This window comes from Crocodylus siamensis, chromosome 12, assembly GCF_052110815.1.
Source record: "Crocodylus siamensis isolate JL-2025a chromosome 12, ASM5211081v1, whole genome shotgun sequence".
Lineage (NCBI taxonomy): Eukaryota > Metazoa > Chordata > Crocodylia > Crocodylidae > Crocodylus > Crocodylus siamensis.
This window is the reverse complement of record NC_143406.1, coordinates 30,002,403-30,028,895: the sequence shown is the minus strand read 5'-3', so window position 1 is coordinate 30,028,895 and position 26,493 is coordinate 30,002,403. Positions and strand designations below refer to the sequence as shown.

Here is a 26,493-nt window from a genome sequence, read left to right as displayed (position 1 = left end):
TATATTTTTCCATTTTATTTATTATGTAAGTACATAATACAAATATACATACATTTCATTAATACACATACATGCAATTATATTATCTACATATATTACATAAATCAGATAGATAACTCTACAGAAGTAGAGACAGATTTTCCAGCATACCAAGGCAAAGATGACACTATGAAACACACCATGAAGTGTGCTGGAAAGGCAGCTGGGAAGCCTTTAGGAAGGGGTGGAAGAGGGGGTAGAGGGAGAGCTGTAAGTTCCCCGTGCCCCACCCCCCCACAAACTCAGACGCAGCCTCTTTGCTACAAGAAGCCGGGATGAGACTTCCACTAGCTGTACAGGCAGCAAGGAGAGGGGAGCAGTGTCAGTGCCACTGCCTGTGCCTGAGTCTACATCCCCTCCAATAGCACCAGCCATAACCCCCCCACACACCATGACAACAAGCAGCAGCACCAGCATGACAGTCTCCTCCACCCCCATTTCACTTCCCAGCTGGAGCCTTCCAGTGCCAGAGGAAGAGCTGGAGCCCTAGCAAGGGAAATTTTGGGGAAAGAGGGGCCATCATCTGAGTTTGTGCTCCACACCCCTCATGTTTCTCCTAGAGCCAGATCTCCATCCCCAGAAGGCACTTCAGAGGAGGCTAAGGTAGAGGTTGCAGAGGCAAGCAGCTCAGCTGAATCTGCTTCTCCTGTTGCTGTGCCTTTGCCTGCTGAGAAGGGGGAAATTGCAGCATCCACACATGCACCCACACCCCAGAAGTGAGTGGGTAGTGTGGTCTGGGATCATTTTGAGCTGGCAGATGATCCCACATATGCTATTTGCCTGCACTGTCAAGCCAAAACCAGCTGGGGGAAGGGAACAAAACACATGAGCACCATGGGGATGCTGATGCATCTCCGCAAGCACTACCCCCTTGCCCTTGCTCCTCCTCATCCTGGCAACAGTGGGAGCGTGCCCAAAGGGAAGTCTCCCTCTCACTCCAAAGCCCCATTCCCCCAAAGCAGAGGCAGGCCACCCTGGACCAGTGCGGGAAAGGTGGACAGAAAGCGAGGCGTGTTGCAAGGGGGAGCGAGATCACCCAGAGCGTTGGGAAGATGCTTGCTGTGGAGGTCCAGCCCTTCTCCTTAGCTGAGTGGCCAGGGTTCAGGCAGCTCATGGCGATCACGGCCCTGTCATACCAAGTGCCTGTATGCACCACCTTCAGCAGGACGGTGGTGCTCTCCCTGTATGAGGCATGCAGGGAGTACTTGAGGGAGACACTGTGCAAGGCAGAGTTGCAGGTGGCCTTACACTTCACCTTGGACATCTGGAGAAGCTGGGGTGGAGATCACATCTACCTCTCCCTCACAGGGCACTGATGTAACCACTCAGGCCGTCAGTGGGCTCTCTTTCAAGCCCAGGTGATGGAGGAGTCTCACATGGCAATAAAGACCATGGGGACGATGAACCACTTGGTGCAGGGGTGGCTCGTTGGGCAGGGCAAACTCTCCTGTGGGTTCGTGGTCACCCACAATGGGGCCAATACGGTCAAGGTGGTGCATTCACTGTGTGGCACACAAGTTCCAACTCATTGTCAGGGATACCTTGGAGAGGGACAGGGCTGCCAGTGACAGCACCAGCACCACAAGCAAGCTCATTTCCAAATGCAGGAGGGTGGCAGGCTACTTCCACTGGAGCATCAACGGAAGCAAGATGCTGCAGGACAAAGAGGCAGAGCTGAACGTCCCACAGCACTTTGCCTCTCTAGAGGATTTTAAAGCTCTGATTGAGGAGATTAACTCATCAAAGTCCACTCTGGCCAAAGGGTTGTTTTGCCTTTCTTGTTCTCTGCTCTGCCTGTTTTGTTTTCCCCTTCAGTGTCCATCGTTGATTCAGTCGACCCTGTGAAGGATCTTTGAGGAAATTGCTTCTGAGGGTGTAGCTTTTCAAATTGGCCCCTCTCTGTAGGTTATATGGGGTTATGCATTCTACAAATAGGGGAAATGCTTTTTGTAAATTCAGGGGATCAAATGGCAAAGATGTTTGTAGATTATTTAATCTGTCCCATGGAGGTTTATCTTCAGGGAGCCATGTGCTCTGGTGATGTCGTGCGACTCCCAAATCACTTTTCTGCTATAAAAAAAATCTTAACCTAAAGTTTATTATAGTGGTAATTTTCTGTAGATCATGGACATACTGAGAGCTTATGCTTGCTGACCTACCTGGTAGAATACACAAGAAAACAAGGGATTAATTATTTAATTTAAATGTATTCTTATGGGCTTTTAACTAATTGTCCTTTTCTTTTCATTAACTTTATAGTTCATCTATGTCTGCGTCACTTTAAGTTATTCTGAAGGAAGGAAGAAGTCTCATGTAGGACACTGGAGTAGGCAATCTTGATTATCTTGCAATTCTGCCACAGATTTCCTGTGTTCCCTTTAGCAGGTCAATCTAATGCTGTGCCTCCATATTCCTATCTATAAGTTAACATCTCCCTTGCAGGGATGTTGTGAAGCTGCAGTCATTAGTGATTAAATTTTAATGTTGAGCTAAATGCCAATGTTTAATTCATCAAAGAACTAAAGATCTTCATTGGGTGATGTACTGCATAGTTCTGTGCATTTATTTCCTGTATTTTTAACTATGCCTCCCTTTAACAGCAGCTTTATTTTGATGGTTCTGGGCTGTTTAACGGCCGAGATTCTTGCCTTCAATGTAACTACTTAGAGTAGGCTATTTGAAGAAGCAGCACATTATTTAGTTTAACCCCATTTGCAGAGATTTCATGCCTTGGAAAGCATGCTAACCATTTAGCTTTTCAACTCTTCTACACTTGAAAAATCTATAACCACGGTAGACTTTTGCTAAATAGAAGTGTATCAAGTGTTACCTTGGCTAGATGACATCATGTTAAAAATGATTGGACCCTATCTACATTACAATTTAAAATGTTAATGGTGGCATTACAGCTACACCCCAGGCATATTCTCTTTTAGTTTCTAATATAGATGGACTTTAAAAGTTACAAGTTTTTCAAGGGTTTTTTTTGTGTGTGTGTGTGTGGTTTTTTTGCTTTGTTTTAAACTTTGTTTTAAGCTTACAGCCCAAAGTTCAAATAGCTCCCATTAAAAGGATGGCTAACAATGACATTGCTCTTCAGAGACTCAGCTCCTAAATCATGCACTTGCTTTAATAGGGCATTTCTCTGTTTTAAGTGGAAACACAAAAATGTGGCAGTTAGCAGGATCAGCTTAGAATCTGGGAAAAATGATGCATCTGGCATCAAAATTCTTAATTAAATAAAAGCTCCAAACTTTTAAATCTCTGGGGATCTCCACTGTAGCTACCAGTCTGAATGTTGAACATAACTGGTGGTGTTGAGTAGTAACAAATATGTAGGATCTTGCAACTCAGGAATATCCTTCAGGCATGGCAGTGCTGTCATATCCAATCTAGTGATAGAAGCTCCCTAGGTTGGATGCTGACAACAGCCTAACATCAGCAGAACAGAGCTGAGAATGCAGCCACCACGCTGTTAACCAGTGGGCAAACACTGTTTGATTGGAAATATTCCTCAAATGTTTATGATATTTTTTGAATGTTTTGAATTCTGTGTGTCGAGGAGGTTCCAGGAATGTCACTTTCCCCTGCAGGGTCTCGTCTCTCTGTCAATAGTACAAACTAGAATTCCACACACCACAAGCTTGGGAAAGCCCATGAGCTTACATGATCAAAGATAGCAATAAAATGAGTACAAACTGCCCCAAAATTGTAGACTCTAAGACAATTTTGAACAGGAGTAAAGAGTCTGTTATAAATCAGTAGGAAGAAGAGTAGTTTTTGATGTTTTATACAGCTAAATTCTCCATAGCATGCACTGGCTAATGATATGATCAAGTCTGTCATCATTAGTACTTGATAAAAGCTTACAACAGTAGGACGTATTAAATGATTGTTTGAAGTTTGATTCAATTCTCCTTGGTAAGAGTGAAAAATTCAACAATAGCTTTGGGACAGGAAATATCAATTAGTTCCAGATGCTGAATACTATCATTACTTTTCTACTGAATGATTTTCTGACTGTTTCTACACTCTTGATTTTTAACTGGAAGAGTCAGGAAAAATATATATGTCAGAATTCCCAATATCCTTTGCTGACAAACTATTTTAATAAGTAACAGTTACAAAAGACGGAGAATGTTTAGCTGACAGTAAGACAAACAGTTTTCCAAAAAACAGAACCATTGTAAAATTCAATATTAGTATATTCCCAAGACCATATAAGTCATAGCTTTGCATTTTAATTCAACATCTTTTTGATCAGCATTTAAAGCATATAACTAAGGTAATTTTGAACATCCTAAAGAGGAATCTTATGGGACAACTCAAACATATGGCAACATTCTTCGCTCCCTTTCTTATCATTATAGCAATGCAATTATAGTGACTGTTTTGTACAAAGCTGGTGAAAAGGTACAATAATGATCCGGCATGGTTTTGAACTCCTTGCTGGAATAATCTTCTGGGAGCCTGGCTAAGTTATATTTGCTGTTTTGTTTTAGTATTTTTGAATCTCCCTGAGACAAAGTAAATATTTTTTGCTTGCTGTATATTTCAGCTTGATATCCAGGAATCTACTTGGGGAACTGCTGGTCTAAATGAAACATGTAAATATTATTACTGTTTACGTGTCTTCCCCTTGAGAATAAAAGCAAAGTCATAGAACATGGAGTTTCAAGTGACCACATTCCACTGACCCAGTGAGTCCAGTTAGCGCTGACAAAATTTTACATCATGAGGAGGCCTGCAGAGGTTAGTGCCCAATGGTAGCAGCCCTGAAAGAAATCAAGTCAGCTGATCCCTGCAAAATTAGGGAAGCCTCCTCATTGGGATCCAACTACTTGCTTCCCTGCCTACACTGCCCTTATGAACTGAAGAAAAATACATCAGAATAAAAAACAAAGGTAACCCAAGACCTAAGCCCATGATTCATTGCCAGTGTTGTCATACTGAGCTTCTACAAACTCTTCCACCTTAGTGTGCAATAAAAGGTACATACCAAAAAAAACATGGATTCACAGAGAGGAGAAGAGAATATTCATTTCTTTTCCTGGTTAAATCTCTAGTGTCAGCCATAATCAAGGATGGACATAGCACCTCTAACTAGGCTAACTTATAGTAAGAGCATTTAGAAAAGAAAAGAAAAGAAAAGACAAGAAAAGGAACACATATTCAACTATGGTGACAGCATAATGACTATTCCTGGCTACAAGGCTGCTTGCAACAACCTGGAGGTAAGGGCAGGAGCTGTAGGGGATGGCTAGGAGGCTCCTGGTCCTGGGCACCTAAAACTGCACCCTGCCAGGAGCAGGTGGCCTGGTGGGGCTCTCAGTGGCACAGGAGCCCCCAGGAAATGCCAGGTCAGTTACCACCCAGGTGAAAGGTGGCTCAGGGCACCTTAACCCCAGCTCCCACAACCAGGTGGGTCACCTGCTAGTAGGGTCCAGAAGGCAGACCCTAGAGAGAGAGGGGGGCTAGAGGCTCAGAGATCTGATGTAGAGTACCCTTGACTGGTCAATGCTGCTGCCAGGACCAGACTGGTCAAAAGGGCCAGGGGCCCAATACAAGGGGTGCCCAGAGCTGAGGGCCTGGGGTTCCTGACTGGCCTTGGAGGTGAGGCCAGGGCCTGTGTGGCCAAAGGTCACAAGGAGATGACGCTCAAGAGGGGAAATAGTTTCAGGGAGCTAGGCAGTTCAAATGAAGTCAGGATAGGCTACCTGAATGGAGGGATCTTAGAGGGGTCCTGATTGGAGGATTCTGGGGCCTAGTGTGGGGCCAGTGAGAGTAGCATCTGTGGATGTCATCTGCAAGGCATAGGCTGCAGTGTAGGGGAGGAATGGAGCCACAGATAGTGACCCCTGGCATCGGGGCAAGAAATGGGCAGCATCCCACCTAATTAAGATAATTAATTAGATAACAACAAGGCATGGCAGGAGAGAAGGTGGGTGGTTGGCCCAGAAACAGATGGGTGGGCCACAAGCAAATTGGCCCCAAGAAGGCCCACCTGTTACAGGCCCCCACTACAGAAAGGAAGTGGACAAATCGGAGAGTGTGTAGTGGAGGGCAATGAAACTGGGTAGGGGGATGAGGCATGTGACTTCTAAGGAAAGGCTGAGGGAAGTGGGCTTACTGGACATTTTTACATGTGCTTGGGGGTGGAGAGGCATGCTTTAATTAGAGTGGTTCCGAGAGCTGTTCTAATTAAAGCGTTCAGATAGCCTTGTGTATTAGCTTCCACCCACTTCAAAATGGCAGTGGAGATGCTTTATCTGAAGTTGCAGCAAGACAAGTTTAGGTTAGATTTTAGAAAGAATTTTCTTACTAAGAGGGTATTAAAATACTTGAACAGCTTACCCAGAGAGGTGGTGGAAGCTCCATCCTTGGAGATTTTCAAGACCCAGCTAGACAAGGCTTTGGCTGGGATGATGTAATTGGGGATGATCCTGCTTTGAGCAAGAGGTTGGACAAGATGATCTCCTGAGGTCTCTTCTAACCCTAATTTTCTATGATTCTGTGATCTGAGACTGTTCATTTTGTAGAAGAAAAGACTGAGGGGGGGCGGTGGCTGTCGATAAGTATGTATGGGGTAAATATTGGGAGCTAGGAGAAAAGCTGTTCATTAGGGCACCCCAGGGGAGGACAAGAAGCAATGGTCATAAACTGTTAGAAGATGGTTTCAGGTTGGATGTAAGAAAGAACTTCTTACCAGAAACTGAAATAGACTTCCCAAGTAGGTGGTCTTCAAGAGAAGACTGGACAGACACCTTGCTGGGATCATTTGATCTCAGCAATATTCTTGACAGAGCAGGGGGGTTGGACTTGATTGTCTTTCAAGGTCCCTTCCAGCTCTTTATATCTATGATTCTAAAAAAACAGTCTGCCTGCCTGTTTGCCTAGCGCACTGGGCCAGCTGACTGGGATTGGCTGGCCCTGGTGGAAGTTAAAAGCTCCCAGGGAAATGATGCTGGGGAGAGGGAAGCTGAGAAGAAAGGCAATAGTGGAGTACTTGCCCTTCATAGGAGAGGGAGGTGGGTATTTTTTATTCATTTATCTGTTCTGTTTAGTTTGAGGCAGAAAAGGAGGAAGGCTGACTCGGGGGCCAGGCTAGAAGACACTAACAGGAATCTGAACCCCAAGCAAAGTGAAAAACTTGTAAGAAGGGGCTTCAGACCTGCCTGTGTGAAGAATCACCTCAAGAAGGACAGTAGATGTTCTCTGCTTACTTATTCCAACAGGTAATAGGATAGAAAAAGACTACATAGCTAAGAAATACATGTTTTAGAGGTTGAAAATGTGAGAATTCCCAAAAGTCAGTCTGAGCTGGACCTTGCAAAGGTTATCAAACCAGCAAATTTTCTTTCAGCTATATAAATAAAAAGGAAACAAGGAAAGAAATGGGCTGTTATCCACTGAAGTTGAGGTCGAGATTTATGATAATCTAAACATGGCAAAAATAAAATAACTATGTGCTGCTCCCTGTAGATTGACAAGATGCTCAAAATATAACCTTTCAGTAGTTACTGATGTTGACCAAGGGAGCAGAGGGATAACTGATACTGGGAAGGAGGGTATGGAGCTGCTAACTTGCAGCAAGGAAACCAGAAGAGGATGATTTGTATAGCCTAGCAAAATAAAGGCTTGGAGGGCAATAGGATAGCTGTCTGTAAACACAGCTGGAATAAATATCAGGGAATGGAGAGAGCTATTAAAGCTAAAGGACAATATTGACACACAAACACTGGGTATAAAATGGCCAAATGTAGACTGGAGCAGAAAAGGAGCAGAAAAACCTAACTGCTTTTAAATGGGAGCTGGATAAATTTAAGGAAAGGATTAATAACATTATGCCTAAAAGAGCAGGAACTCAACTGGGAGATGCAGAAGGTCCCTTTCAGCCCATGATTCTGCCCCACATCCCTCCACTCCTGCTGACAATTATGCTATTTTATTATATCTGTCCATGTTTTAAAAACTAAGAATTAAAAATAAAAAACACTTGTCACATATGTACACTTTACCATTTTCAAATGATCCACCCAGAAGGGAAAATTAAGGTAGGAGAAAAGGTAATACATTCAAGCTACACTTCCATCAAGGAAGGTATTTGGGACCTTTAAAATTGTTCCTGCAATAGTCAGGTAATATTTTCTTTCTTAACTAAGAAAGTTTTTTATTTGTTCAGTCTTTGAAATGACTACTTCCAAACTACTAGGACTGCAAAGCACTCCAGATGGTGCCGTTAGACATTGCCTAAGTTCCTTTTCTTACAATGCAAACACTGGTTAGGTTTTGAAAAACTGTTTTTTATTAATTTTGTGAAGTAGTTATTTTGCAGAAGCTAAGGCAAGCAGCAAATGAGGTTTGCCTCATTTTTTCTAGGTAGAGGCAATTCTTGAAGCAAAGTTGTACTCTAGGAATCGGCCAGTGGGTGTCCTATCTGGGACTCATGAGTGAGAGAATTATGTGCACACTGCACCAGTCCTTGATTGGAGATGGTCACATGATCAAAAACAAAGCAAGCTACATTGGGAATGCACCTAGAGTACACATCTGACTTCTCAAAAAAGGAAAAAGCTGACATCTGTTAGCACTCAGCAGAAGAAAGATAATACTGAATCACCATGCTCATCCATAAAGGACAAGGATTCTTCCTAAATGCTATTTTCTACACTTCGGGTTAAATCCAGATGTCTGCTCTCAGATGTCACAACTGCCATTGACTAAGTAAGGGCTCTGAGAATTTGCCTTATTTACATTTTACAGTTACGTCCAGACACCCATTACTCACATCTATTGCTCATTGTTACTGCTTTTCAATTTAAAACAAAATCAAAAATAAATCACTACAAGTTTGTGAGTTAAGAGCAATAAATCCATATCAACAACATGCATCTTGCACATTTTGATACTTATGACTAAATCCTTGTAAATTCATTTGTTTTTTCAGATTCAAATCCCTGCTAGCATGAACTGGGATCCGCTGAATTAGGTCAGGGTCATGTGGCTCTAGTGTGGCCCATCCACTGGGCAATGAAAACCTGGCCTCTGATTTTCTTTTTCTTATAGAGGCTAAATTAAACCAGCAGTACCAATGTCACTTTACCCTTCAAAATGAAGTCACTTTGAAGACTGTAGGCAACTGCCGCAGGGAAAATAACAAAACATCTTGAGCCTTGCAGGCTGATTATGATTGTTTTGTTTTCTTCATCCATTTTCATTAATGGAAAGGAAAATGCAGAACTCAAAATCTATTGTAGTAGAAGCTAGCAAGGCAATTCTTCCCCTATAATGGTATTTCAGTTAAGAGCTGGGTGAAATTTTTCTTGAGAAGTGTAAATTCACTGAAAAATGAGGTTTTAGACATTCAAAAAATATTTGTGAATCTACCCAATAGTTTCTGCTTAAAAAGAAAGAGTTATATTTCATCCCCATTTCAGCCAGCAGCTTAGACAGGATACAGCATTTCCCTGTTGTGTGAGGATCCCAGATTCACTTTTCTTCTTTGCCTCAGATGATTTGAACCACAGTTCAAATGTCAACAGTGTCAACTATTTAACTCTTCATGTAAAAAGGAGAGAATCCCAGGTTTGGGTAATATACTGAGTATTCATTTGGTGTCATGTGTGGATAGCATTTGAAGATTTCCCACATCACAATTTCCCTCTCAGACACACATACACAAATAAAATCAAGAAACTTTAACTAAGGATCCCATGGATATTATGACTCCCTGAGGTGGGAAGGAGGAAGCCATAAAGCTCTGTATATACAGTTATATTTTGAGCATCTTGTCAATCTACAGGGAGCAGCACATGGTAACTCACATAGCTGAAACTTATTTTCTGGGTAGACCTGGGAAATGTATAATCACTCTCTCTTTATGCTACCTCTAAGAGTATGTAATGTGAAACAGCATGTGGAATCATCCAAACAAACCATCCAATCACACTTCTTTATGTATTAAGAGTCTTCTGACACTAGAGTGATTGTGTGTTAACCTATCCAGGTGCTCCAGGTGGGGAAAGGCTGAGCAGCTTTTGACCTCGTACTTAATCCCAGAACAACATTTTGCACTGCCATACAAGAGAAAATGAGCTTGGTGTCTCTTTCCAGTAAAATGGCAGTGGAGATGCATTATATGCATGAAAAGGGGCTGATGAAGCTGGTTGTAGTTGTCTTGCACATGTTCATATTTGAATCCTATAGCTTCATGAATTACAAAGTAGCATAAGTATATCTTCTTTCTGCTCTATAGTGATGTTGGAACTTGGTTTTATCTAACTCTATGGCCTTGATTTCCATTGGATGAGTGAGTTTCTCTTGATAAAGCAGTTTTGTAATCTTCTATGAAACTAAAATGGAGTAAATTAAGGAGGAATTTAACTTGCAATCTAAATTATAGGGCTCTCAAAGTTCCTTGACAAAAAGAGTAATGACATAGAAAAAGGATTTGTTCAATAAAGTGAAGCAAGGATGTCACCATCTGGGAAAGATCAGATCTATAGCTGGGATTAATTTGTATTTGGGCCATGACAGAAGGTTATGCTTAGTTTGCCAACCAGTCAATAAAATATTTAAGTAGCAGCCATTTTTTCTGGAATTGATCCCTCAGATAAGATTTGTGCTGAGAAGAATGCAAGTAAGTGAGTAGCTTTCTAGGGTTCCCAAAACTAGCTGCTCAGGGACCCCAAGCCCCTGAGATTTCTTCAAAACCTTTTCAGAATTAGGAGGGTTATTGTTCTCCTGCAGTCAAGCAGAAATTGCAGGTGCCATCTGTAACACTACGTGATTTTTGAAAGCTGAACATAAATACTTGAAAGAGAAGTATTCACACAATTAATTCACAATAGAAAAGGCTCTCTGTAACCTCCCGTGCCTCTCCCTGGTTCGTCATGGTAGGGATGCTTCTCAGACTTTGCCATGCCTTCTTGGCCCGGACACTCTAGTCAGCAAGCGACTTCGGGGTGGTTCCCCAGGGGGCCTCATCTTCCACGTTTTTGATGATTCATTGGTTTAAATTGGGAAGATGATGTTTGGTCCTGCCCCCTGAAGTCTTCCCTTGGTTGCTTCTTCTGGTCCATTTCTGTGGGGCTCTGCCTCCCCTACACCCTGCCTACCACGAACCACGATGTTACCACTCACATCACAGAGGGTGATGTCCCAGGTGGTCTTCAGTGCTTGAGGTCATAAGGTCTGATGGCTGCAATCAATCAATGGTGTTCCTTCCCCAAGTGTCTTCTGCAGCCCCCTTTTTCCTGTTTAGGCGTCGTGTGTGCTTGGCTCTGTCTCATTCCCCGTCATGTCGTCCCTTCCTTGGACAAGGTCCTTACTACCAGCTGGTAGCATTCATATCAAGTTGCTGCTGGGTCCCCGTAGACCCCAGTCTTCAGTGGTACCATTCAGTGCCCACTCTGGCTCTGTGGGCACCTCCCCTGGCTCAAGCTGGTTGTAGATACCTGGGGCTTCCCCCTCCTGGGGTGCCCACTAGGTCTCCTTCCTGGGACCGTGGGTGCACTCTGGCCCCTTCAGACCAGATGGGGGTTCCTCTCCCGGCACCCCCTGCTGCTCTTCTGCCGGGCTTTTTATTTTAGCCCCAGGCATCCGGCCGGCCAATTGGCCCTGGCAGGCATGTAAAAAACATGCCGATGTTGGTGTGGGAGCCATCCATGGCTCCTTCCAGTGCGCCCATTTTTTTTCCTTTGAAGTTCTGCTGTGGCAGCTCCTCCTGCCACAATTTCACTTTTCCCGCGTTTGTCCTCTGGTGCGGCGTCCCGCCACCTCCCTGCTTCAGAGGGTAAGTCTTTTCCACACTTTCAAATTAATATGAATAACTTCAAACAGCAAATATAGATAAAAACTATATTCTGTTAATAAGAGCAAGGAAAAGTAGATTTAATTTCAGTTTTGCTGACTATTTCAGGTTTAACTAGGAAAAACTCCTTCATACTTGGAATGTCCAGACTGTAAAATAAACTCCCTCCAGAAGTGGTACATTCACCTACCCTGGAAATCTTCAAGAGGAGACTGGACAGTCACCTCGTTGGGGTCCTCTGACCTCAGTTGTCTTTCCTGCCTAGTGCGGGGGGGGGGGTGGGCTGGACCTCATGATCTTGCAAGGTCCTTTCCAGCTCCTTTACAATCTATGAATCTATGAAAGGTATGCACTCAAAGTAATTCGATATATAAACTAAAGATTTAGATACAAATTAGAATTCAAATTAATGTCTTGAATAGTTTTCTTTAAAAGCTATCACTTTGGAGGTTTGTTGCAAGCTAAGCTGAAACTTGTGTATTCTTCCTGTAAAAAGAAAAGATATTTTAGAACAAGTATTAAAACCAATGGCCAAATTTCATTCCTGAAAGACAGGGTGTACAGGGGACAAGCTGGTAGAATCTTTTCCAAAGCAGAATTAGCAGACATGGCTAAGTAGAATGTACCTTTGTGGGACTGCTATTATCTTCAGAGTGAGTTTGTTTTCTCCTGTTCAGATCTTGAAACCTGACCCAAAGTGAAAACAGACATTGTTATTCCAGTCAGATTTTTAATACCCTTTATCTCTGGTTTCTGTTCAAGTGTGTGACTTATTTTTATCCAAACAAGGGGGAAAAAAATCCAGTTTCTTATGGAAAACTGCAAAATGGAAATAGAGAAATCAATAAAGCAGCACATTGGCAGGTCCTCCTGACAGCAAGACTAAAATGATTCCAACAGATCGCATCTCACTTGGAAGGCAAGAAGTATTAGGCAGCCCTAAAATTCTGAGCAGCCTCTACCACATGATTTCAATTAGGGGTATTAAGGCAAAAATGTACATAGCTATTACCGTTATGAACTCAAAAAATAGCATAGCAAGAATAAGTTTCGTATTCAATGCTCCAGTTCTGTAACAGTGCCAAAAAGTACAGTTACATTTATGTGGAGTCCTGTTAGCTTCTACAAGAGCATGTGGGTGTCACAGGACTGTGCTAGTTTGAGCCAGTAGGAAAACTATTTTCTCATCTCTGAAAAGGTCTGTGATTTCAAAGATTTCTCTGTTCTGCATCAGGATGAAAGAGCCCCTTAAATATTTTTCTTGGGCAGGAGGAAGAAACAAAAGACAAAAATCATCCCTGGGAACTACCACTGTTTGGGTTGCCCGTGTCCAAGTTCCTGCTTTGCCTGATTTAGACGAGGGATTTGAACCTCAGTCTTAACCCACCCAGACCACCAGCCAAGCTATTGACTCTTCAGGGTGACTCTCTCAATGCCTCCTGTAGGAGCTGTTCCACTTCTTTATAATTATCAAACATTCGCTGAGCCAGAAAGATTCTGATTCTATAGCATGCTGATTAAAGCCCTCCCTAGGGGTATGGGTGAATGACCAAGTAGGAATTAGAGTCTGAGTATTGCACACCTGCCTCTGTGCATGAAACAGTGTACATGCAAATACAATCTGCACATGCAATTGCCTGGTCCAAGGGTAATATTCCTGCAGTATTTGAAGGCTTTAGTGCAGGGTTTACCTATACTAACCAACCTTCAGGTGGTTGCATTGTTGCTCTTCTGTATCTATAAGTGGCCTTCAGGAAGCACTTCTCAGTACATCACAGCTCAAAAATGTGGAATTAATTCTAAATACTCAGTCAAGATGTAGAACTAATATAGTGGAAATATACAGCCTCTTACTGATAGGGTAAAGAAGGTATCATTAGTGCCCATAACTTCTGCTCCTTACCATTAGGACAGGGCTGTCAAACATCTGTCCCATAAACTGGATCTGAGGTGGGTGATCCAACTCACCATGTTCTGGAGAAGCAGAGGCAGGAGTCATCTGCTCATAGGATTCACATCCCTTCCTCAGCCCCATCATGCTGTGTGGGGAGGTATCAGCATAGGGTTACTACAGCTGCCACTGAATTTACCACTCCCATTTCCAGTGTCTACAGGAACTGGCAGAACTTGGTCACGGGTGAGAGTAGTAGCGCAGTAGGGGCCATGCCAACACCTTCCCCCACAGTAGCAAGCAGCAGGAGGCTAGTGAGGGGACACAACCCCCCCTGCATAAACCCCCTCTACTCTACCCCTCTACATTAACCTCCTGGATGCTGTCTGTGCATCTGCAGCAGCAGGCCTGGTTCCCATTGTGCGGTTTCATGCCATGGCTGCCAAAACCCCAGGAAGAGTGGCACTGTGGAAGGGCATGTGGCCACAGACCAATTTAAGATTGACACCCTGCATTAGAAGATTAAAAGGGATATTTCTACTGGACAAACTGACTCCTAGGTAATGGCTTAAGCTTCCTGATGCAGAGAGGTACAAATCCATAGACAGGGAAAGAGCCACTCATCTCTACTGGAGGCCTCAATTTGGCACAGGGTTTAAACTTACAAAATCTCTTCTCCTACCTCCTACAGCTTAGCTTGGTAAATCCAGCTTTCAGCAAAGATAAATACCTAAGCAGAGCCCAGTTCAGTTCCCTGCTACCACACCTCACACCTGGCAGAGCTGTAGGCCCTGTAAAGAAAAAGAAACCTGTTTCTCACCTGCCAGGCAGGTTTAGGGAGTGGAGGAAAATTACTTTATAGCTTTTCTTCTGAAATCAGATGAATCAGTCCCACTAAGCTTAGTGTACCTAAGGAACATGCATATCCAAGTTCCTGTCATTTAAGAACTGCTTAGCCTAAATGAGTATGTTGGTCTGCAACACGTATGAAGGAACGCTCCCTCCTTGCGCTGCTCTTTAGGTAGAATGACAAGTTCAGTGTCCTGAACTTCAGTATCCTGAGCTTCTTGTAAGTTAATGGACAGAATATGTAAGAGCTCACTTAGTGCAGCAGCTGGTCATAAAAGGAATCTGCACAAGGAGGCTGATCCCAAAGTTAAGTGCTCTCAGCAAGCACCCAGACAAAAACAAGGTTTGTTACAAAAACCTGTTGAGAAACAAACTGAGCACTTTGGAGCTCAGGGTCAGATGAAAGGTTTGCTCATCTGGCTTTCTCCAGTTCTGAAAGAGCTATACCACCACATGAACTGCTTCTGGTTCAAATCCCACCCCTAAGGAGAATTAAGTGTGCAGTGCCAACTATCTGTGATAATTTATAAGCCATCAAGAATGTACTCAACCCTACCTGGCCGCATGCGGGGGAAGGAGAACGGCCCAACCCAAACCTGGCTCCACGGAGGAAAGGGGATGTAGCCCAGCCCCAACCTGACTGTGGAGGACATGAGGTTTGGGAATTTGGCAGTGGGAGGAGGTAGCCATATTAACACCCCTGATGCCAAATTTCTAGACACATGAGGAGCCATGTCGGTGGGATGCCATGGGTCTATTGGGCTGCATGTGGACTTCCAGCTGGAGACTGAGCACCCCTGTTGTAAGCCAACAGAACAGTAAGTGAGCCTCAAAGTACACTCCTTGTCATAGTCACACTGGGCATATTTACATGGGCATTAATGTATCTATTGCACTTTTAGTGTCTTATGCACTTTTAGTGTCTTATGCAGACGTGCCCACTGTGTTCTTGTTTAGTTCAGAAACAGATCAAAACTTACAGAAACTGCACGAAGTGGTCCCAGCTGTCACAAGAAATTACCCAGTATTAGGAATTGGGTTTCTTGGACACTTTGCAGCGTGTTTTTATAAAAACAATGTTTGTATAAAAACACAGATGAAAAAAGAGCTGTCCTAAATGTCCATAGGCTATAAGCTACTGAAACCCAGAGAGCAAGGAGAATGCATTCTTTGCACGGAAAGTTTGGCCAGAAACAAACAAACAAAAAAAATACAAAAAACCCCCAAAAACCCAACAAAGAGGAATTTACTGGATCCTCAGAGCAGGGAGGAAATAATCCACCCCTTGCTATGTTCCCCACATCTGGGAGAGTATATTCTGTTTAGGCCCCTGAATGATAGAATGAAAATGACAGATGGGAGACAGATCATGGAAGGAAAAAAAGGAATATGGGCTGCAGGGATTAGACTATGAGACCAAAATAAAAGATTAAACAGACTTTGCTGCATAAACATCAGGTCAACTGAACAGACAGCTGGGTTAAAGAAAATAACAGCAACTATCTACAAGTAGGGTATCTGCAAAGCCTGTGGGAGAAGCTGTTTAGGGTGGTAACAAAGGTATCTAAGTCATGCAAGATTAATGACAAAAATCTGACAGTGTCATCCAGGAAACTATGAAATAAACCATGAAGGGAAGGAGTACAAATTGAGCCTGCAGAAAGTGGATTTTGTCACATCCAAAAAAAGCAGGGTGGGGGCATGGGGAGAACAGACTCCAAACTCTCTGGGACCTCAATGTTGTTTTGAAGGCATTCAGTAGAAGGGTACAGACAGAAGTGACATTATTCCAGTGATCTGGCCCCTGAAAGCTGTGTTATAACACCTGTGCACAGCTGCAGAGCACTTTTACAGTGGTTGATCATGCAAAAAAATTAACCCTGGTTAAATCAGGTATTACATTAGCAGAGCGCCTTAGGGAACTTGTGATTTCTCCAGGGTTATTTTTTTTGGCGGGGGGGGGGGGGGCGGGCTGGTAGCCAGCTCAGCCCCGCCCTCTTGTCTGTCAGAGGGAAGGGAGGGAGAAGGGGAATGAGCTCCCACCTGCTGAATGACCCGGACTGTGATGGGGAGGGGGCAGGGAATTGGCCCCCCCTCACTAACTGGGATATAATAGGGAGCCAAGTTGTTCCTAGGGGGAGAGGGAGCTTCATTTCATCCCCAGCTCTGTAGCATTCAGTAGCTAGGAGCAGCCAGCATGGAGCTTCTAGCTGCTGAATTGCCACAGATAGAGAGGGAGGGTGCGGGGCAGGGAGAAACAGAGCCCCCTCACCTCAGGGGCCTGACCCAGCTCCCCACAATACCCCTGCCAGGGGCCCATGAGGTGTGGGGGCCCCATTCCCCATCCCTGCCCCCTCAGCTCTGGCCATTCAGCAGCCAGGACCTCCCCCCCGACCTTGGCTGACAGCCCTGAATCTGGGGAGCAGGGAGCCGGGCTGGGGAGTGGGAGGGGCAAGCTGGCCGCCTCCTGGGAGCAGTGGTGGATTTATGGTTAGTGGGGCCCTGTGATCTGTGCTGGGTGCAGAGCCCCACCTCCCACCCCACGACACATCTGCAAGGGAATCAGCACGGCACACAGGCCGCAGGGGTGGGGCGGTGGCCGAAATTTCTGGCCGGAACTGCTGAAGAAGCCCACAACCTGCTGGGTGGGAGGAAAGGCCACAAAGAAAACGCAGGAGACTCTCCGGCAGCAGCGGCGGGGCCCCCCGTTGTTGGGGGCCCCGCAGCACTGCACGGTTTGCTTCACGGTAAATCCACCGCTGCCTGGGAGGCCTCTGAAACACGCCCACCTGCCGGCCTCCTGGCCAGCTCCAAGCCCCGCCCCCCGAACCTGGCAATGTCTGTTGGCTTGGGGGGTGGGGGGAGTCTAATTCATGGCATTTTACATAAAATGCTAGAGTAAGTCCCCAATGTCTGTCTGTACCCCATTTTTAATCAGTTATGCCTCAAGTTCTGCTGCACAAGCCTTGCAAATTAGGAAAGCAATAGGAGAGATAACAGTTTAAGCAACACACAAGCCCAGCAAGGATCTTTATTCCACGGTTCCCCCTCTCTCCCCTATCTACCCATAGCACAAAATGATACTATGTAGGTTAGATTAAATCTTGTTGAGCCCGGTGGGTATAAAACAAACAGCTGTTATTCAGAACGGGGGTAAAAAGCAACTGAGCTCCTTTACAGAGCAGATGAACAATAGAGGCTTCCACCCAAAAACAAAGCTATGGGTCAGGCTACAGTAGGAGTTAGCCACATGGCCCGAGAAGGAGCCCCACTCATCTGACACATTCAGGGCTGCAGCTATGTGTGTGTGGGATGATAACAATAAAACACCACAGTGAGAGACACAGAAAGAGAGGAAGGCCAGGATGACTGCCAGAACAAGCAGTGGGAAACTAGCCACAAGACAAATCCCAGCGAGAGAGTTTTCCAACTGAAAAAAGCCCTAAAAACTTGGAGTATAAAGGGGAAGAAAGCACACTTACAAAATGTCTTTATTCTCTTTGCCTGTTTCTATATTAAGAAATAAGAACAGAGGGATGGTGGATGAAGCAGAACATGTCAACATGGACATGACAAGAGAAGATAGCAGGTAAACTGCCAGTAACGTGTGGTTCAAAGCTGCGGTAAACAGCTTCCAAACAACCTGCTTTCTGCTGTGACAGCGTAAAGTGAATGGAGAATTCCAAAATAAATCACCTGAGTAGACCAGAGAAACACAGAAGCTTGGGTAAGAACAAGAACAAGCAATTGGTATATTAAACTGTATCCTCACTGCTGGTACTCTGTACTTCCTTTGAAAATAAACAAGGGTGTTTCAAAGACATGCCTAATTCTCTCATCTGCTTCTTTCGCTAAAGAAACATGTAACCCATGTGACCAACATTTTGGCTAAACAAGCAAGACAAACAGGGCAATACTATCTACAATCTTTTGTCACAACCGTCCAATCCCACAGTCCTTTGCAGGCACAAAGGATTGTGGGCCTGGGGACAAGAAACAGCATATCTACTTTGGCTGCTAAATATGAGATCTTTTGTATATATAGGGATGCTGTGGCACAAGCATCTTCCCTCTTCAGCTGTTTGCCAAGCACCCACCCCATGGCCAATAAAAACACAAAACCTGTAGAGAGGTGGAAGCGAGGATGAGAAGACATAAGATGCTCTAGGACAGGAGTGGGCAATTATTTTGGCAGGAGGGCCATTTAACAAGTTTTATTAAGCTGTTGAGAGCCGCACACACACGCAGACACAGGCATGTGCGCACGCACGCACGTGTGCACACGCGCACCCCCTCCCCCCACAGATCTCCTTGCAGCCCTGCCTCAAGTGCCTGGCACATTGCCAGGTTGGACAGTACCGCTCCAGCAGCACCCACATGGCCTGAAGCAGTGCATGGGAACATAGTGTAGCACCAGCTCAACCCGGCTGTGTGCAAGGGACTTGGGGCAAGGATGGAAGTATAGGGACCAGGGGACCAGGATCCACAGGTTATTCAGGCCTGGCCAGGCCAGTGCTGCCCTGTGTTCTCTGTTTCTCTCTGCACCTCCTCCACTGCCCCAAGTCCCCAGCGTGTGGCTGGGCTGGGCCACTGCTGCGCTGTGTTCCCACATGCTTTTTGGGTCATATGGGCACAGCTGGAGCAGCTCTTACCCAACCCAGCCGGGGACTCAGGGTTGGGCAGAAGCTGTGCCGGGGTCAGGCAGAAGCTGTGTCAAGGTTGGGCAGTAGTCGCACCAGCTTCAGGCAGGCAGCCTCACTGGGCAGAGGCCTGGCCAGGAACTCAGTGCCCCCTGCCTTGGAGTGTACACTGGGGGCTGGGAGGTGGGGAAGGGCAACACAACAAGAGGCCCTCTTAGCCAATCAGCAGTGAGGAGTGGGCACAGCAGCTATCTTGCGCTCCCTTTCATGTGGCAGTTCCCCTCCCCTCTTCCCTCCTGGTGCACTGTGTGGTTGGGCTGCAGTGCCATGAGGACTTTTATTTTATTTTCAGTATTCTTTTCCGCAGATTTTGCAAACCTTGAGATTTCTGTGGGTTTGTTCTGTCGGTTTGAGGAATGTTCTGTAGGAACATTTTACAGTGTTCTCTTACTGAAAGTAATAGGCCCCTTTGGGGGAATATTTACAAATGCAGGGATATCGGGGAATGCCTGCTACCATCCTGTAACTGCCTGGATTTTTAACAATATAGCATTTGACTGTGCACATGTTCTGACACTGTTCTCTTCTGCCCCAGGCTAGGAGCTAAGCTTGCTAATGAACCAGCATTATTATGCAATGTTTGCACAGGGTGGAACACCTGCCTCCCGCCCCCCCACCTTCCTTGCCTGCAAGTGTAAGTTTGAGAATACCTAGCACCAAACTCAGGGAAACAAAGGGTGCTTTCTGAACAGAAGCCTCAGCTTTTGAGCATATAGATTGTGAATTTAAAGAAGGTGCTTTTAAGTGGAAGTTGAGAGAGCAATTTTAAATAGGCATATTTTCAGGTCCAACTGACCCACAATAGAGGAAGCAAGCAGTTCAAGTCCAAGATTCTGCATTAGCTCACATTCCACTTACCAGACCATTCATGCAAGCTAAATCAGTAGAAATTCTGGACACTTCAGATTGTGCCAGACATGTGTGGCATACACACCCCAAATGCTCCTCCCTTCCATTCACTCTGCTATACTTTGGTTATTGCAGCTGTGGGCAAATGTCTCAGTAGTACGTGGTTTTGCAATAAATGCTTAGAACTCCAAAGAATGCTTGTATCTTGGGATAGTTAAGAGGTAGATTTATGTATTAATAGGCAAATAAAAAAATTAAAAAGAAATCAATAAATTAATTTCTATAACCACAAGCACCTGCACTAGCCATGTGCATTAGTCACAGGAACTAGAGGGTGCAGACAGAAGTGCAGCTCCCTGCTGTGACTGAGAATGTTTTGCAGGAAGCATTCTGAGTTACAATGATCCCTGGGATCAAACAGAAGTCCACTGTCAATTCAATGGGGGAAAGGGTATCTAGATGCAGCCTGTAGCCAGCTTCACCTAGCAATGGGGGAAGGGGGAAAGGGAGCAGAGGGAGCTTGTTCTAGGGAGTCCTCAATCAGTGCTGGAGGGTGGTGTGGGTGGCTCCGATACACCCACCCCACCCTCCAGTGGGGGCTGAAAAACTGCAGACCAAACTCTCTTCCCTTCCCCGCCCCCGGCACTCCCATTCTGAAAACAGCTCAAGTCTGGCAGGCAGTGCGGACAGAAGTTACAGAAGATGCTCTGTTTTGAAACATCTTCATCTGACCCCTCATGCAATGAGAATTCAGATTTTCATCTGACTGGCCATTTTTAAAGCTGTCTGCACCTGTGCATTTATGTTTGGTCAAGGCAATAAACTGTTTTCTGTGATCAGATCGGGCAAAAATTGTCACTTCTGTCTGCGTCCAGAGTGTAAATCCCCCATTCCTGTTATAGCTGGTAGTCTGGGGACATATTTTAATCCTCTCCCTCCAAGAGCCTATCTAAATTCACGCAGTGATGCTTCACAAATTTAAAGAGAGAGACCTGCACATATGGATCTTCTAGCTTTGAAAATGTCCCTGATATTCTGACTAGTCTAAAGATTCTTCCAATCTACCTTTTTCTAAATCCACTGAAGAAAAGGAAGATTTTTTTCTGCCTCTGAACAAACCACCTTCATTTAGACTCTGGAACTATGGTGCAACTGATTGCTACAATTACTTTAGTATTGAGCTGGTCCCTGTGTGAATCATGATTGATTGGTAACAATGAGTTAATGAGCAAGAATTAACTTCTATGAAACCACAGGCTAAGGAGAGAAAAGAATCAGTACAGAGCCAGGAACTGCTTCTGCCCCAAGATAAAGACAATCAGTTGAACAAGCACCCATGTCACAAGTTTTGCCTGTCAGCAGAACCCGCCTGCATGGATCTCCTTGACAGCTGGCAGGCTTTGTGGCCATAGCAGGGCCTAGCAGCCAGGCCTGCAGTAGTTTTCCCCTCCCTATCCATGCCCCAAGACAGATACAGCTGAACAAACACCCATGACATGAGGTTTGCCTCTCAGCAGCTAGAGGTGCAGGGCCCCAGAACCCAGAAGCCCTGCACCTATCTCTTTGAAAGATGGCAGGCTTTGTAGTCTCAGCAGGGTCTAGCAGGCCTGCAGCTTTCACCCTGATGCACCTTAACACACACAGTGTCACCCATGTCATGAGTTTTGCTTGTCTGCAGGTTGAGGTACAGTTTCCCCCAAGCCCTGCACCTATCTCCTTGAAACTTGGCAGGCTTTGTGGCCTCCACAGGGGCTAGCATGCCCGCAGTTTTGACCCTGCTGTGGTTTACCACATGTATGTGACATGAGTTTTGCTTTCAAGAATTTGGGGTGCAGTTTCCCCCAACCCCCTGTACCTATCTCCTTGAAACATTACAGGCTTTGTGGCCTTAGCAGGAGGTACCACCGCTGCAATTTTCACCCTGCTGTGGCTTAACTCACACACAACATGAGTTTTGCTCTCAGGACTTTGAGGTGCAGTTTCCCAGAAACCCCTGCACCTATCACCTTGAAACATGGCATGCATTGTGTGTTCAGCAGAGGATACCAACCCTTGCAAGTTTCATTTGAATAAGGCAAAAGACAACAAAGTTATAGATATTTCATTGATTCCCCATTATACCCTACGGCCGAATTGCTGAATCTTTTCCAAATCTATTCAGAAGCTCCAAATTGATTCGGAAAGGCTAAAGCTTCCAGTGATTTGATTCAGATTCATAGATTTGGGCTCCAAATCATTCAAATCATCTCCGAATCTGAATTGTGATCTGAAGCTTTGCACAGCCCTACTAGCCATCTCACAAAATTACTGTGGGTCTAGTTAATCTCTGAACTTATCTTTTATACTTCACCTCACTGGCCTTTCAAACTACATGCCCAAACTATCTGCACACTTGTTTTCTACTCCATACTTCCATTTTCAGTTCTAGAGTTTCTTCTACTTGCTGTTTTTCCTTCTCTAAAGGATAATTGAATCATTATCATTTTGGTCTACAAATATAATAGTCTTACTACTGGCTTGTTAGATTTCCTCCAAACATATTAATATTCTTGAAACCCCTTAAGCAATGACATTTACTTTGATTAGTGTTATTCTACAACACATAGCAAGGTTGGGAGAGGAATACCTAACTGAAAATAGAGCAAACTACCTCAACACTTGAGACTATAGACAGGTAAGAAATAGAGAAGAAACCTGATTCTAACTAAATAATGCTTCTAGATAGCACATCTGGAGAACAAGCTATAGCTCTCTTACTCACCAGTGAGCAGATGCTTGAGGAATAGTTTCACTGAAAATATTTAAATACAGTCAGGCTGTGACAGGACCCCACCCAAGCCACCGACTCAAAGGCAGCAGATGATCAATGCGAGCCTAGGGAAGAAAAAAAATACACATCTCTACCAGGGGGGACACATGCCCAGGTGGTCCAGATCAGCCCAGATCCAGGTGGTCAGGCTGTAATCCAGCCAGCTGGTGCTATGCTGGCAGGAAGTAAAACACCGACTGACCCAGAGCCTGGAGGAAGAGGGCTAAAAGATGAGCCTGAAGATAAGCAGACATGATGTGCTGGGAATCCAGGACAGGGTCCATGCATTCCTCCCACTGTCGGTGCCAGGAATCATGCCACCACAAATACTTCCAGGACACTGCCCACACCAAGGACTGCACATAGAATAATGTAGGTCAGGCAGGGAAGGGAGTGGGCTGCACAAAGGAGCTGGGCAGAAGAACAGCCAAAGGAGTCATGATAAGACAGCTTGCCAACTCTTCAGGACTGGCACGAATGTCTTTGGGCCAGGATTCCCTCAGAAAGCAGAAACCTGGGACACAAGACCTGAGCAAAGCCATCTCGGGCTAACTCAAGCTGGCCCACACTCTGTGAGGGACACAGGCAGGGAAAGCCTGCAAACTAGAGGCAACTGGTCAATAAGCACAGGGAGCCTGGCCCAGAGGGGTCAGAAGTAATGCCCCAGGGCACCCTGGACTAAGGTCATTACCTCAGGAAAGGGGTGGCTCAGCTCAAGCTGAGGCATCACTGCCCTGCCTGGCTAACTAACCTGAGCTATTTAAAGGTTTATTATCTGTTGTGTTGTAATCCTTGAAATAGAGGTACAGACACCATTCTAAGTAGATCTCAACCTCACTCAGTGTTTAGAAAAAGAAAAGAACCAAATGGGAACCTGACTCATCATTGAGGTCTGACAGCAACACCTGAGTGAAAAGGGGTAGGGTGTAGGGAAGGAGGAGCCCCGCAAAAGCTCTACGCAGACTCAACCATACAAAAATTACTGACCACAGGTACCATCTTCCCACAATTAAACATTCATCTGAGAAAAACAGTGAAATTGTGGCAGGTGAGAGGAGGAAAGTGGATTGTGTCAAGGTGAACAGGGCATGTCCATCTTCCATCAGTAGGGGTGCACTGATAGAGATATTTTGGGCTGATACTGGTGGCTGATTTCTAATGAGCCATATCAGCCCATACTGACTCAATTCCAATATGCAGCCCTGCAGTGTGGAGAGCAGCAACCAGCTTGTTTGTTGTGGGAGAAGGGGTGGAGTGAGGGAAGCAGCATGCGGCGGGAAGATTGGGGCTGGGAAGGAATGGGGCTGGGACTGGGGCTGGGGCAGGCGCAGCAGCAGTGCTGAGAGAAGGCTACAATGAATTTTGAGGTGACTGCTGTACCCCCAATCCCACCTCCCAGTGCTGCCATCATGCACCCTGAACGTAGCACAGCACAGCCCAGCCCAGCCCCCTGCCAGAAAAAGCCCAGCACAGCCCTGGCCCCAGCCCGCATCAGCAGCCCATCCTCGCCCCACATGCAGATCCGGGGGCACATGCCCCCCCATGCCTCCCCTGGTGTGCCTGTAGCAGCAGAAACCACCTACCCCCCTCCCTGTGCTCCCTGAATAAGCTGTGGTCCCACCCCATGTCTCGCCCTGCCCTAGCTGTGCAGCACCTGCCCCACTCCCCCCATCACCGCAGCCCCCCCATATCCCTTCCCTCCCTACACAACAGACTTACCAGCTGGACCCAGCTGCTCTCCAAGCTGCTAGGCTGCACTCCTGGCCACATATGCACGTCCATGTGGCATTTATTGGCCACATTATTGGCCACATCAGACAAAAAGTCTGATTGCCAATACTCTCAATTTTCCATGAAGCAGTTTCATCTGCTCTGAGGGAATGGGACATCAGTGCCAATCTGGGGGGCAACTGCACATGTTGGGACCTCAGTGGCAAATTGGAAAATAAGTGGTGGCAGTAGTGAAGGGAGTGGCAGCCCACCTTCAAAGCAAGCTGTGCTAATTTGACCCACAGCTTCTGCAAGGTTGCTTAACCCTGATCTACACAATCCCAACACAGCTTCAAAGCTAGCTACCTGGGGTACCAATAAGAGTGCAGCTATGGCAGCATGGAAATGAGTGACTGAGCACTTAGGGTCACAGATGGGCTTGGACAGCATCAGCTGAAACCCTGATAACAAATGCACTTATCAGTAACAGAGCTATCTAGTTTGAAACAAATGTATATCTTTACAAACTTTAATCACACTTCTGGCACACACAGGTAAGCAGACCCTTTCAGACATTACAGAGATAGGAAATCAAGGAATGGCTAGATGTTTCATGAAACAGTTTATATTGCTATTATTTACTGAACACTGGCATGCCAAGTTGGAACCTTACAAGGTGGAAAGGTGCTATCTCTGCTCACTAGAGCATTTAAAAGCAAAGAAAATACCATACAAAGGAAGGGCCTCTTATAGTAGTGCCCAAGAAATGCCATTTAGAAATGTCACTATTACGATCTGTAAGCTACCTAATTATTTTTTTTTCCTGCTGAATATATATAGCTCTGACTTGAAAATAAAATTGTCTTCCTTGGTGTCAAAGGAAGAGAGCAAAAATGTATTTGTGCAGAACCTTGGAGGAGAGGTTCAAAAGATTAAGCTTAATGCAAAGGAAAACAGAAACATTCCTTCTGAAAGCCAGTGGAGATTGTCAAATGCACTTGGGAGCTTATGTTAAAGCCAGCCACAGACAATGTACTAATACTGCTGAAGAAAGATACCTAGAAAGAGAAAGACCAAAAAAGGAAATAGAGAATGAGCTCTGAAGAAGATCAAGGAGTTTGCAGTGGTCGTATAGGAAGCCTGAGGAGAGAATCTGAAAATTAAGGGTGCCGATATATGAGCAAGGAGGCTGCTCCAATGCGCTGTAATTACAGCACATTGGAGCACACTTGATTAATTGACTCTACCAGAGTGTGGTAATTACCACACTCCAGCAGCCTGTTGTGTCTTTTGTTTCAGTATCCCCACAGTTCAAAAATGGCAGCAAGGGCTTTAGCCGCTCTAGTGGAGCCGCTCTAATTAAAATATTACCCCTACCCCCCAGAACATGTATAAAAGCGACCCAAGAGAGGATCTGGTGCTGACCCCCTAAACCATGTCCATTCACAATGGCAATGAAATAGACTTTTAATATGCTGGTGCTTATTCTGAAGTAGGGACAGTGGGTGATGGTCCTGGGAGATTGCAAAAAGCATGCAGAACAAAGCAAGAAGGCCTTGTCCAAAGTCTGAAAGCTAAAAGCCAGAACATAATGTGATGAAGGTAGAAGTGTTGGGGAGCGGAGTGACAGAAAAATATGTATAAGACAAATAATAAGAAACATTCAACAGCATCAGAACAAGCAAAAGAACGCCATGAGCCCACCTGTTTATATAAAGCCCTAGTGTTTCTCCTTGCCTACACCTAACCACATCACCACCGCCTGCCCTGAGCACACTCCCCCGACACAAATTCTCTGTGTCTATGACCTTCATTTCCCTGGTTCATGCAGCCA

The 26,493-nt window shown here is 45.2% G+C and overlaps 1 long non-coding RNA gene across 1 annotated transcript in view; it reads right to left on the bottom strand.

Annotated features, from left to right (window-relative positions):
* Positions 1–4,152: 4,152 nt before the first annotated feature.
* LOC149854848 (uncharacterized) overlaps positions 4,153–26,493 on the bottom strand; it is a 38,646-nt gene continuing 16,305 nt past the window's right edge. Inside the window, exons 5-6 of the long non-coding RNA XR_016438776.1 lie at positions 12,478–12,538; positions 4,153–12,337 (exon numbers count right to left, since the gene is read on the bottom strand). This is a non-coding gene — a long non-coding RNA (uncharacterized LOC149854848). The remainder of the gene's footprint in view (positions 12,338–12,477; positions 12,539–26,493) is intronic.